The sequence below is a fragment of the Manis javanica genome, chromosome 8, assembly GCF_040802235.1.
Source record: "Manis javanica isolate MJ-LG chromosome 8, MJ_LKY, whole genome shotgun sequence".
NCBI lineage: Eukaryota > Metazoa > Chordata > Mammalia > Pholidota > Manidae > Manis > Manis javanica.
This window is the reverse complement of record NC_133163.1, coordinates 61226794-61239145: the sequence shown is the minus strand read 5'-3', so window position 1 is coordinate 61239145 and position 12352 is coordinate 61226794. Positions and strand designations below refer to the sequence as shown.

General features: G+C 31.3%; 1 protein-coding gene across 20 annotated transcripts in view; it reads left to right on the top strand.

Annotated features, from left to right (window-relative positions):
* Window positions 1-12352, top strand: part of MIPOL1 (mirror-image polydactyly 1) — a 321127-nt gene that overhangs the window by 45215 nt on the left and 263560 nt on the right. For 17 of the 20 annotated variants that reach the window (XR_012120546.1, XR_012120545.1, XM_073211329.1 and 14 more), the window contains exons 2-4: window positions 4901-5037; window positions 5585-5663; window positions 10052-10102. The gene's annotated coding sequence lies outside the window, so the exon portion shown is untranslated. The remainder of the gene's footprint in view (window positions 1-4900; window positions 5038-5584; window positions 5664-10051; window positions 10103-12352) is intronic. The other 3 variants (XM_073211334.1, XM_073211331.1, XM_037025505.2) reach the window with 1 other exon arrangement.

Below are 12352 nucleotides of genomic sequence, written 5' to 3'. Positions count from 1 at the left end.
GAATATTCCAAAGCTGCCATGTATTAGATTATTTGAACTTTCAACTCTATTTGCTTGCTTAACAAGCAAACAAGCATAGCAAAGAATAATTATAAAGGATAATTAGGAAGTAGTTTTCTAAAGTTTCAAGGGAGTCATAAAAATTATCTTCTTTCTATTCATTTTGAATCTCTCAGTTATGTAGTTTCTATCAGTTTCTTGTTTAATCCCAAGGTTATTAACAAATATTTATTAAAGTTAAAAAAATATAAATACATGGTTTAAAAAATCTAATTATACAGATAGATATCAAATGAAGTAGAAATATTTCTTACTCTTACTCTCTCAATCTCCCTACCTCAGCCTAGGCCCCTTATTCAGAGGAACTACTGATAATAGTTTCCTGTGTATTCTTCTAGAAAAAAATATTGTGCCTATTCAAGCATGTATGTGTATATATAAGCATAATTTGCCTTTTTTTCCTGCTTTTAATTTATTCATGTTCTGTACCTGTATTTTTTTTGGCTAAAGACATATTTTGGGTAGGAAATTTGTTTTATTCACTGTTTTATATCTAACTTCTAGAAAGTGTCTGACACTCGGTATATAGGTGCTTAAGAAATACTTGTTGAAAGAATCTTCCACACTTAGTATATATACATATCTTTTGCATTTATGGAACAAATCATATTGATTTGCTATATGGTTGTACCACATTTTATTTTACCACTTTTCTATTGATGAACATTTATGTTATGTTAGGTTTTTGTTAGTCATCGGTCCATCCATCTATCCACCTGTCTCCCCATGAAATATATACTGAGTACTTACTGTATTCCGAACACACTTCTAAGGATACAGATGGAGAAATTCAAGGACCCACTTGCATGTAATTTCTATGTACACAGTTGGCTGAAATATATCAAAAGCAATGATAAAATCTAAACAAATTAGTTTCATGAAGGCAGTAGCATAGGCAATGTGATAAGCAGAGTTTCTGCTTTAGTTAGGATGGCCAGGCAAAACGTTTTTGGAGAGGTGACTTTGAACAAGACCTAAATGATGTGAAAAAAAGGTTTAGAGATCTAGAAAAGAGGATTCTAGGCAGAGGGAATAGCAAGTATAAAAGTTGTGAGGCAAGAATAAGCTTGGTGAGTTCAAGGGAGAAAGAAGTACAGTATGATTACAGCATGAGTATTTTTTCTTACAAATACTGCTTCAGTGAGTAACTTTGTACATATTTGTCTAAATACTTCTGGTAGTGGAACTGAGGAGTCAAATAGTATATGCATTTAGAATTCTGATAACTATGGTGTTGGCCACTTTTATCCCTATCCTTTCTTCCTAAATCTCTTCTTAATAGGGAGTGGGTTGCGATGTGAAGCCCGGTGAGTTAATGGAATCCTTTTTAGGAGAGAATGCGCCAGACCCTGAATGTCTGAGAGAGTTTTGTCTAATAAGATAAAAATCCAGCAGTAGAACACAAGCATATATCGTATATGAGTTACATGATAAAATATTTGGCTCTCAGAAATACACTACTCTCCTTTTGGCCTTTTCATGAAGCCATTTCAATGCAGACATTATCAACATTTCTCAAGCTAGGAGATACACAGTTGGAAGTTTTTTAGAGTTACAGTTGGAGAGAAGACAGTATTATAAGTGATCCATAGTTTGACACTATTGAGTTCAATTTACATTAATTTTTGGTTAAACTAAGAAAGCATTATGAAAAAAATGCCATTATCCAAAGTCAGCCAGAAACCTTTGCCATCATGTGACTTTTGCGGAGGAAGGTAGGAAGGGCATCTCCTATTTAAAATAAGTTTTTTAAAATCCTAGATATTGTTATATTGGAGAATGAAATCCTGTTTTTAAGTGCTTATTAAAAAGATGCCGTTTAATTTTAAAGAATAAATTTCAGAAACGCTTATCAATTTTTAGCCAGATTAGAAATTTTAAACTAGTCAAAGAACAGATTTTGTTTTGTGAGGTGTTTTACTGCTGATTAAACAAAGTCAAGTCACATTTGAGGAGAGCACAGGGATGTTTGTTTAAATTTTCCTAACCTACCTTTTTTGATGGGGTGTACATAGGAAATTTGGGCAGATATATTCAGGTTCCCATGTACCTATAGAGAGCAGAGAGTATGCAGTTTCCTTAATTATTATTTATTTTGCCTTTTGTGTAGGAAGACTCACTTCCTTTGAGAATTAAAAACAATTTGGAGGCATGAGGTTTAGAATCTGTGAAGGAGAAGATTTTAATTTAACAGATGATAAGATGGTATATTTTCTCTTTTATAGTCAAGATTTTCTTTTTGTTTTTTAACATAGGTAGTTTTTCCATCACTATTTATAAGCTTTAGTTGGAAATTGATTTTTTGCTATTTGGTGCTGGTATACATTAGTAATGATAAAGCAATTAACATATTTTGTCTGTAATGTACTATGTTAGCATTTTGATTAAGAAGCCTAATTTATCTGATGTCTACTATAAAATCATCCTATTAGTTTAAGTGTGAATATGTAATTTTTGATCGAAACAAGTTCTTGATATCAGATCTTTAAGGTGACTGTAAGGAAAGGAATTAGTATTTTATAAATCTAAATCTTTGTCTTAGTCTTTGTCTTAAAGAGGATAGTAGTGTAAAATATGTTGCATGTTTACAGAAATCTTCTATTCCTATTACCATATGCAGATATATATAAGTTGTAATTATTTGAATCATTAGAACATCTAATTTTTGCTTGACAGTATGCAAATATGCCATTAAGTCTGTTTTTAAAGATTTTTCCAGTTTAATGTCTGAATCCAAATTCATAAAGAGTTGGAAAAATGAGATGTCTGAGCTATAGGATTCACAGGGATTTCATATGAAGCCTATTTAATCAGGATAACACTGTTATTAATATTCATAATGTCAGCTGGAACACAAATGACAGACTACAGGGCCTAAAAATTTTACTTGGTGAATTTATTAAAAGTAGCTTAAAAAATTAATGGAATATAAGTAAAGTTGGTGAATATGAAAATCTTGTGTTAGCAGGAGAAAAAATCTCTTAGAACTTTTTTTAAGACCTGTTTGCATTGATGCCTTTTGACAGATTTCATTGGTACTTAATGAAGAAAGATGCATGAATGGTCATTTAAGAGGATTTAAACACATTGGCACATTAATTTTTACATGAATAATAAGTACTTTCCAAAAGCAATTAGCTTACAGTGTACAAGATATGAATTGAAAAATAAGACTGTGACATCAAGGGCAAAGCAAATGTGCTGTACATTTTAAACTTAGTGGCAGGTCTTTTTATACTTTGATTTATTTTTATAGTTTACATAGGATATGACTTCAAATATGGTTATTCTAATGCATTTGAAAGCATGTTAGAAGGGCACTAATACTCCCGCCCTCCCCCAAAATATTGGCAGTGTTGAACATTATACACTGCAAGTATTATTCTTACTTATTGGAGAATTAAACATTTGTTGTGCTATTGGTAATATTTAAGAATATGTTCAATTCTGCAGAAAGTCAAAGGGGTGATTCTAATTGGGCTTAGTGCTATAAATCCATATGTGTTAACACAGACTTACTGATCGTAGCATAACTCAAATATATAAAAAATAGACCTTTTAAAGTTAAGTGTGAGAAATTTAGTTAAGGATCATCTGAGTGCCATACAAGGAAATTTGTTCTGAATTTTAGCCTATGAAAAGAAAAGCTAGGAACAGCTTAAGCAAAAACCAGGATGCATTTTATTCTTTGTGTTTTAAAGTATGCTTATAGTGACATTATGTAAGTGTTCTAGTTTTTATTTTTATTATTGAAGGTCATTGCACATTTTATGTATAGCATTTGTGTGTGTATATGTATATACCATCATGTATAGTCACAATAACACTTGAATATTTTGTTTTGCATTTTTCGGAGATTGTTTTCTTACAAATTTTAGTACTTATAAAAGTATAGTTTAGTTATTATCTGTAACATTCCAGTTAGGGTTAACCAGTGGAGAATGTAAGTATTGGTCTGGCAGTCCAATAGGGTACTAAAAGTTTCCCTTGCAATTTGTCAATATTATATATGAATGATTTAGTTTCAGTAGACATAAGGTAATTGCCTGGTATGTTTTGGGACTCATACTGAGTTTGATTGGAAAAAGCATTGATTACCAGGTGCATAAGAATTATCACAGTATAAACTACACTTAAGAACTTTTTGTTTAGGGAATGAAATCAAATTGGTATATTGGTTATTATTATTTTTCCAGTGGCTTTTTAAAAGTTAGCTTTTTTTGTTGTAGATTTTTTGTTTTCAGCTCTATATTCACTTATATGCCCAGGAGAGGGCAGTATTTTACTATGTCAGGCTTATAAAAGAATTAGCCCTGCTTAGACTGTCAATGTTTCTTGTAATTACTCCCAGTATATTTGTTGCTTGCTTATGAATTAACTTGCATTTATGGAACTAAATCATTCCAATCATTTAATTACACCTGAGGAGCTGAACTATAATTGCTTGCTTCCAACTAGGATCTGATATGGCTTGAGCAGTATTAATTTGGTATTTACTTTTCTGAGTGCTAAAAGCATTAAAATGATTGTGCAATGGGATTACATTTTACTAATTGCTGGCATTCATTAGCTGGGTAAATGATGAGGAAGAGTGACTGTATATTACAGAGGGATAAAATTATGGTTTTAAATAGTATATTACTAAGCACATTAAGACCTGTAAGACATGTTTTAAAATACTCCAGAGGTTATTAAAGACTGTATTTTCTACATGTCTTGCTATATGAATCTCTTATTAAAAGACTGCAATTATTATTAACCTTTTTGGGCAATATGTAGGGAAATGGCTTCATTGACTGGGACGTATTTCTTTGAAATTAATAACTTCCTATATTTTCAGCTAATCCAAAAGTAAATGAGGAACTTAGAGAAAGATTGCCAACTCCAGATCAACATATTTAGAGAAAATTGGAAAAGGAGAAGCTTACTACAGCTTTATTTGAGGACTTTCTAAAGAACCCAGGTTCTCACTGTGAGGTAAATCGAATTTTATTCTCCTTGAAAGCATGCAGAAAACATGGGCATAGCCTTTGTCATGTTTATTATGAAAACACTTTGAGAGAAATACCAATAATTCTACAAGTTAATGATAGTCTTTGTACATAAAAAAAATTAGAGTAGCATTCTTAAATTACTTTTACAAGTATAAAATGTTTTAATGAAAATATATATTGTAAATTCATATCAATAAATTTGAAATTTTTGGTATAAGGTTTATAATAAATGGAATAAAAATTTTATTTTTCTGAAATTGTTGAAGTTACAATTGGAAAAGACTTACATTAAATAAATTAAATGATTCTCTAACCAAAGGAGCAAGAATGTCTAGAAGCTTAACAAGAACTGTATTTACTAAAATATAAGAAAGAACCTTGAAAAAAGATTTAATTTCATCTGTTGAAATACAGTTAATTGTCCCATTAAACCATTTATCCTGTAAATTCTCTGTTAAACAAAGGTAAGGTTTAGGTGTGTTCTGATATATTGTTTTAAGTTTATTTATCTAGAGTTGGCTTTATTTTAGCTTCAAGTCTTGGAGCAAAAACCAGAAACATTGCCAGAGTAAACAAGAACAGAAGTACAAATGGAGGACTGGTCAAAAGGTAAGGACTTTTAAGGTATTAATGCCAAACCCCAGGTGTTGTGCTAGTTCAAGGCATGGAATGAAATGTGTTTGTCCTAACCAATACATTAGACAGAGGCAGACAAGCACATACATACACAGGAGACACACACAGGGAGACCCCATACTGCAGAAAACCCCACAAAGACACATAAAGGGACACACATGTGCACACCGAGAAACAGACACACACTGAAGGATACACTGAGAGAGAGGGAAGCGAAGAGAGAAAAAACACACATACTAAGTGATAGGGTAGATTGAGAGAATGACTGAGAGAGAGATGTGTACAGAAAGGTACACTCAGAGAAAGAAATACACACAGAGAAAGAAACACAGAGACATGAAGGGTGATACTAAACTGAAATAGGAAGCCACACACACTGAGACTCACAGAGAAAGAGAAATAGCAGAGTAAGAGAAACAGCTAGAAAGAGACAGAGACATACAGTGAGAGAGAGACAGGAAAACAAAGAGATACTAAGAGAGGTAGAGGTACAGGCATACACACAGACACACTTCAGAAAAAGAGACACACAGAAAAGCGATGGAGTCAGAGGGCCCCAGAGTGACAGAGACATGCAGAGATGTGCAGATAGAGACAGAGATATGAAGACAGAGTCTGAGACAAGGAGAGTGACAGAGAGAAAAAAGATACACAGACATGCACAGGCCCAAGGAGAAAACTGTCCAAGACAGAAACGCAGTTTAAAAAGACAGACAGACTAAGAGGTGGTCTGAAAAAGAGAGACGATAGACGGATGGATGGATGGACAGACAGATCGGCAGGTGGACAGGTAGGTGGGTGAGCGGGTAGATAGGGCACATCTATGTGTAAAGCAAGATGGAGAAGCCTTAGAGAGGTTTAAAAAAATGTTAAGTTTTTAATTGAGGTCTCTTATGGTAAAATGTTACAAATGTGGAGTCCTTGGGAAATTAATCATTCTGATATAGTATTACATCCAGGTAAAGGTTCATATCTTTTTGTACATTTTATTTCCACTACTCTTTATAATTTAAAAAATAGGATTATTACCAAAACTTTGCACACATTTCTCACTTTTTTGACTCTTCCTCACCAAACTAGGCTCCTTTTTCACTATATGTCAACCACACTGTTAATGTTTTTCAGAAAGTTATAGGCCATTTTTGCAACTGTCATCATGTACTAATCATAATTTACTAAGTAATTCAATAGGTGTTTTTGCTTTTGAGGTATAGAAAGATGCTATGCTTTCTGAGTATACCTTCTTCTGATTTCTGCATTTGTTTTTCAATTCCATACTCCTATAAATTTTCTTATTGTTCATGCCTACTATTAGTAAACTTTCACCTCTTATTTGTAATTTTAGGCTGCTTGTTATGAGTTTAGAATCCAGATAACTGATTGAATTGTGTATGAAGTAATATCTGAGTTAAGGTGGTTAAAGGTTTTTAATGAAAAGTTAGTAGTTTTAGTGAATGGGCCCTGTAACACTTAATTTTGATCCTCTTGGTAATCAAGATTGTGATAAGGTTGTATCGGTGTGAAACGGGGAACTAATTTGTTGTAGCTGTTTTTATTCATTTAGGCAAAAAAGCAAGCAAATATTCTTCTTTTGAAGAGCTCAAAGCAGTTTCATTCAATTTATGTACCAAATAAGGAAAGGGGAAGTAAATAATGATGCCCCTGTTGCTTATGGTCCCTATTCAGAGGTCACAATGCTATGAAAGTCTACAGATGAAAGGATCTTTAGGGCACCTAAGGAATTATTTTTAATAAATATAGCCAAAGAGCTAGAGGCTTTGGAGGAAATACTTTTCTCATAAATGTAGAATAACCAGGTAAAATGTTAAGGAAGAGACGTGCTGAAGCTCTAGGACAATTATGGAAAGAAAAGTTTTAGGACTAAAGACATCCATGCATAAATAGTTTGCAGATGGCACAGACCACAGTAGACTTGAGTGAAACATTATTAAGGACTTTGCAATTTCACAGGCTTTTTTCTTTGATAGAAAGAGGAATATGGCATTCCTTTATATAAAGGGCTTGCTATTGAAACATTCTTAATAAGTAAAATTCAATCAATAATATCTTTTGAGTTTTGTGGTAACTGATTTGTTTAAACAATAAAACCACATAGTCATCATGATATCAAGGCTAATGGTATTTATCATAAAGCACAAATTGCTTCAAAGCTCTGTCTGACACTAATATTCATAGTCTGGTCTCATAAATAGTTATTTAATATTAATTTACTTATTTTTTTAAGAAATTTAACTAATTAAAATTTTGTAATGCACAGATATGTCTTTGCATCATCTTACAAATTTCATTATAAGGAGAGTTTAAGTGGCCATTGTTTTCCTAGCTTTATTGTAAAAACATTGCTGAAATATTTGAAGCCAAGAGTTAATGGGGTATTTAATGTTAACAAATATAGTGATTTTTATTTTCCTTTGTTTTTGTCATTAAAGATAGAGTTTGGAAAATGTAAATCTGTGGTTGGTAGGTAAGATGAGTGAAGACATCTATAGAATGTGTCCAACTTTTTTCAAGTAGTTAAGAAAACCCTGAATGAAAGAAATTTTAAGTTAATTGAAACAATATGTGAGTGAATAAATGCTTATTGCCAAGTGAGTATTAGTAACATCTTCTGGCTTCTTAAGAAGTAAATGATGTTTTGCCCATTCTATTTTTTCAGGGTTCTTTTTTTCTGCTTTTTAAGGAAAAACTAAAATGTCTTAAAGGATGTATGTAAAATAAAGCCTCAAAAAGAATGAGTTTTTATGTGATGGGTTGTTTAACGCTTTTTAGTATTTGCATACTTATCACTTAACTATATAAGAAAAAAAGGCATGGGGTCAGAAATCTCTTCTGAATAATTATTTGGAATAGTATGATAAATCCCTAGATATTTCTTATATTAAATTTTGGTTATTTTAATAAATTAGCAGAACATGGCTTAGTTGTTTTATATGCACACAAGTCCATTGGAAACAGTTTATTATTTAAGAATAAATGTTTCTTCCATAAGTATACAGAACTACAAAAACATAGGCAGAAATGATGTCTTGATGCCAGTTAAATTTAGAATATAGTGAAACTTATTTAAGTTTAGAACCTTTAGGGGTCAGTGTTCCCTAAGAAAGGTCAAAAAAAGTTACTGTGCCTACCCAAATTAAATATTGTCTGCTGTATTTTAAGTATTTCTTACCAATTTATGATAAGAAATGTTAAGAATCACACAGCTTAAAGAAGCTGTAGACAAAAACCTTTCAATTTTATGAGTTTGTTCAATATTTTTAGGTTTATTTTAGGAAATTATATTCAATGTGTATTTTATGCAAAGTATTTTTACTAATGTATTATCTCAATTTAGATATGAATTATGTTTTTAAATCAGTTTCTTTTAAACTTAAAAAATGATCATGACTAAATCGTACTCATTTGAAACTTGAGATAAAAAACCACTTCTAGAACTGCTTATGTTAATAGAGCCCTTACATGCTGCAGTTTATTGGAGGCTAGCAAATATTTCAAAAATTTTACCTTACTGAATTTAAGTAAAAAAGCAGCTGTTCATCTGTTGTTCTGTAACTGAATTATATCCAAAATTGTTGCATGATTTCCAATATTTTATGAGTAAATATAGAAACACTATAGAAAAACATTTAGGATACTTTTAAATGTTTGATCGTATGACTCAAATATGATTGTAGAATCTAATATCATTTTTACAAACTATTTTATTTTAAAGCAGAGAGGAAGGAAATGGCAAGTTGCACAGTATGGACATCCGTTTCTACCAGCAGTATAGCTGGTAGAAAAATGTAGCATTATAATTAGATGCTGCTTGAATTCAAGGTTTTGAAAATATCTAGACAGTCATTCTATGTTGTATTACAGGACTTGAATTGTATTTAATAATTAGCTTTCTGAAAGTAAGTAATGGCATGTTTTCCCTAAATAGGTAGTATAATTTGTGTTTGTTTGTTTTAAAGCAGAAGGTAAATTCTACTTCAGAACCAATGCATTTAATAATTTCAATAAAACGTTATAGTAAAAAGAACAGGTTTTTGAGCTAGGTAGGCCTGGGTTTCAATTTTTTAATCTCCCACTTAATACCTACCTGGAGTTGGGTACAAATTTCATAGTTACTTTTAAGCCTAAGTATTCTTGTATATGGAATAGGAAAATAATTCCTTTAGGACTGTTTTGAAGATTGGGGGTTGTGTATATACCGCCCTACTACAATACCTGAAACAGGAAATGAGCTTATTTAATATGTATTTCACATATCAGAGTAATTATGTTCATAGTGTGGTGGTGATAATGGTTTTTAGGGATGGTTAAAAAAAAGAAAAGATTGTTTATTTATTTTACAGGGCCTAAATGTTAACGGTGGTGATCACTGTTATTCCATCCATCTGTGAAAGGTAGGTCTATAAAAATGTTTCAGAAGTATTAAGAAACATAATAGTATGTGAAATGGTTATTAGTATTATAAAAAGTCTATTCTCTTCAAATATAATATTCATAAAATCATTTGAAAATTGATTTTTTAAAGTAATAGCTTATATGTAGTATATTTATATTTGGTAGAATAGCATATAAAATTAATAATATCCATCTAGGATAAAATCTAATTTTGCCTTTTTGAAATCCCAATTACAATAAAAATCTTCAAACTAGTAGCACAATGTGCCTTTTCCTTTTGGCAAGTGTGAATTTAAGAATGCGTTTTTATTTTCCATATGCCATAGAGGGGTTAAAAAAGAATATGTGTAAGATCTGATTAAATTTACTATTTATCTCCATAGCATCTAACTTAATAGAGTGCTGGTAGCTTCTTACACATGAGTATCTCTAGAATATTGAGAGAAGGGTTTTAGGACTACTGGCAGCTGCCTAACAAGGACTGATTCATTTCCAGAGGAAATGATAAGGCTACTCCTAAAAGAATGACTGAGGTTTTACTCTTTTATTAAAAAAAAAAAGATTTCCCTTATTTTAAGTAAGTTTATTAAAATAAATGGCATTCTGGGTATCTTTATTTTTTAAGCTTCGTACAAATAATTTTGTTACTCTTCTTGGCCTCAGATGAAAAAAAAATGAAAAATCAAAAAATGTTTGCAAAGGTAGCTTAGTGTTCTAATTGGTTATATTTGTTATGAACTATGTTTTATAATTCATCATTTCTGATTTGAGTCATTCACACTTGTGAATTTATGCCAAAATTTTTTTTTTATCTTTGGAGATTTTTTAAATAGACTTTATTTTGTAGAGCAGATTTAGGTTCACAGCAAAACCAAGCAGAAAGCACAGAGTTATCAATTTACCACCTATTCCCTAACCCCACGCACACATGGCCTCTTCCTCTATTTGCATCTCACTACGGCAGTACATTTGCTACGATCAATGAACCGGCCAATAAATTATGTCTTTTTAAGTTTTTATTAAATTTAGAATGTTTTAAATCAGTTGGGCTATACTCTACCTGTGGAATTCTCGGTCCTTTAAAAAAATGATAATTACTAAGAAGAATAAACACGAAAAATGGTGAATTTCTTTTTTTACCTCTTTTCCTCATTTCTATATTGTTGGTATGATCCTCTCTTTGTACAACTTGTGACTATTTCTTTGATTTAAGGAAGTGTAGCTCTACTTTTATATGCTCTTTCAAATATATTTGTGGCCATGAGAATATGAATTCTTTTTCTCAAGATAGAAAAAACTACTTGACTTTTTCAAGCTTTTTGCTTTGTGCTAAATTCTCCATCCTTAAGATTTTCAGCTCTTTGATAAAAATTTTCATTCATTTCTGGTTATGGCCCTTTCATGCCAGAGCACTTCCTGGAAAGCATATTTACAACACAAATCTTAATATAATATTATTAAATCTTATATTTTCTAGAAATTAGAATATCACTTTATTGTATTTAAGACAACTGTTATGGCTATAGTGGCCATATTTGTCACTTTCAGTATGAGTACTATAAAGTCCTGAGTATGCATTGGCAGTTTGTTGATTTTGGAGATCTGAATCAATATGCATTGGTATATAGACTGCATTTATGATCATTTACACAGTTGGTCCAGGTTGACTGGTTGTTTGTAGAATAGGACTGATGTAACTACATATTCTACATTTACTCACTACTTTCGGTTATAAATAAATTGTGTCTTATGAATAAAATAGTTGGGGGCATGCAATACCATATACTCCAAATTTCAGTGTGTGTGTGTATGTGTGTGTGTGTGTGTGTGGTTTAATCAAAGCAATCATCATGTAGGATATTATTATCTTTTGGGGAGAATTATCAGATAAAATTTTTCTTTGTGGTTTGCCTTTTGTGTTTTTTGGTTTTTCTTGGGGTACATGAAGAAGCAAGCTTAGAACACATTAGGCTTCAGAATTTTGAAATTTCATAGTCTAAATGATTGAATTGAAAATACTCTATTCACATAGCTTTTGGATAAATTTGATAATCTTTTGCTACATGGTAAAATTGTGTTGACAAGATGTAAGAGAAAAATGCTAATTATTTTAGAAAGTACTGTATTGACACTCATGTTTATTTTTTGAATGATTCTAGTCTTTACATATTGAACTTGTTGGTAATTTAAATCATGATGCTTAAAGGGCAAAAAATTAAAAAGTAGTGAATTCCTATTGATAAAGCTAT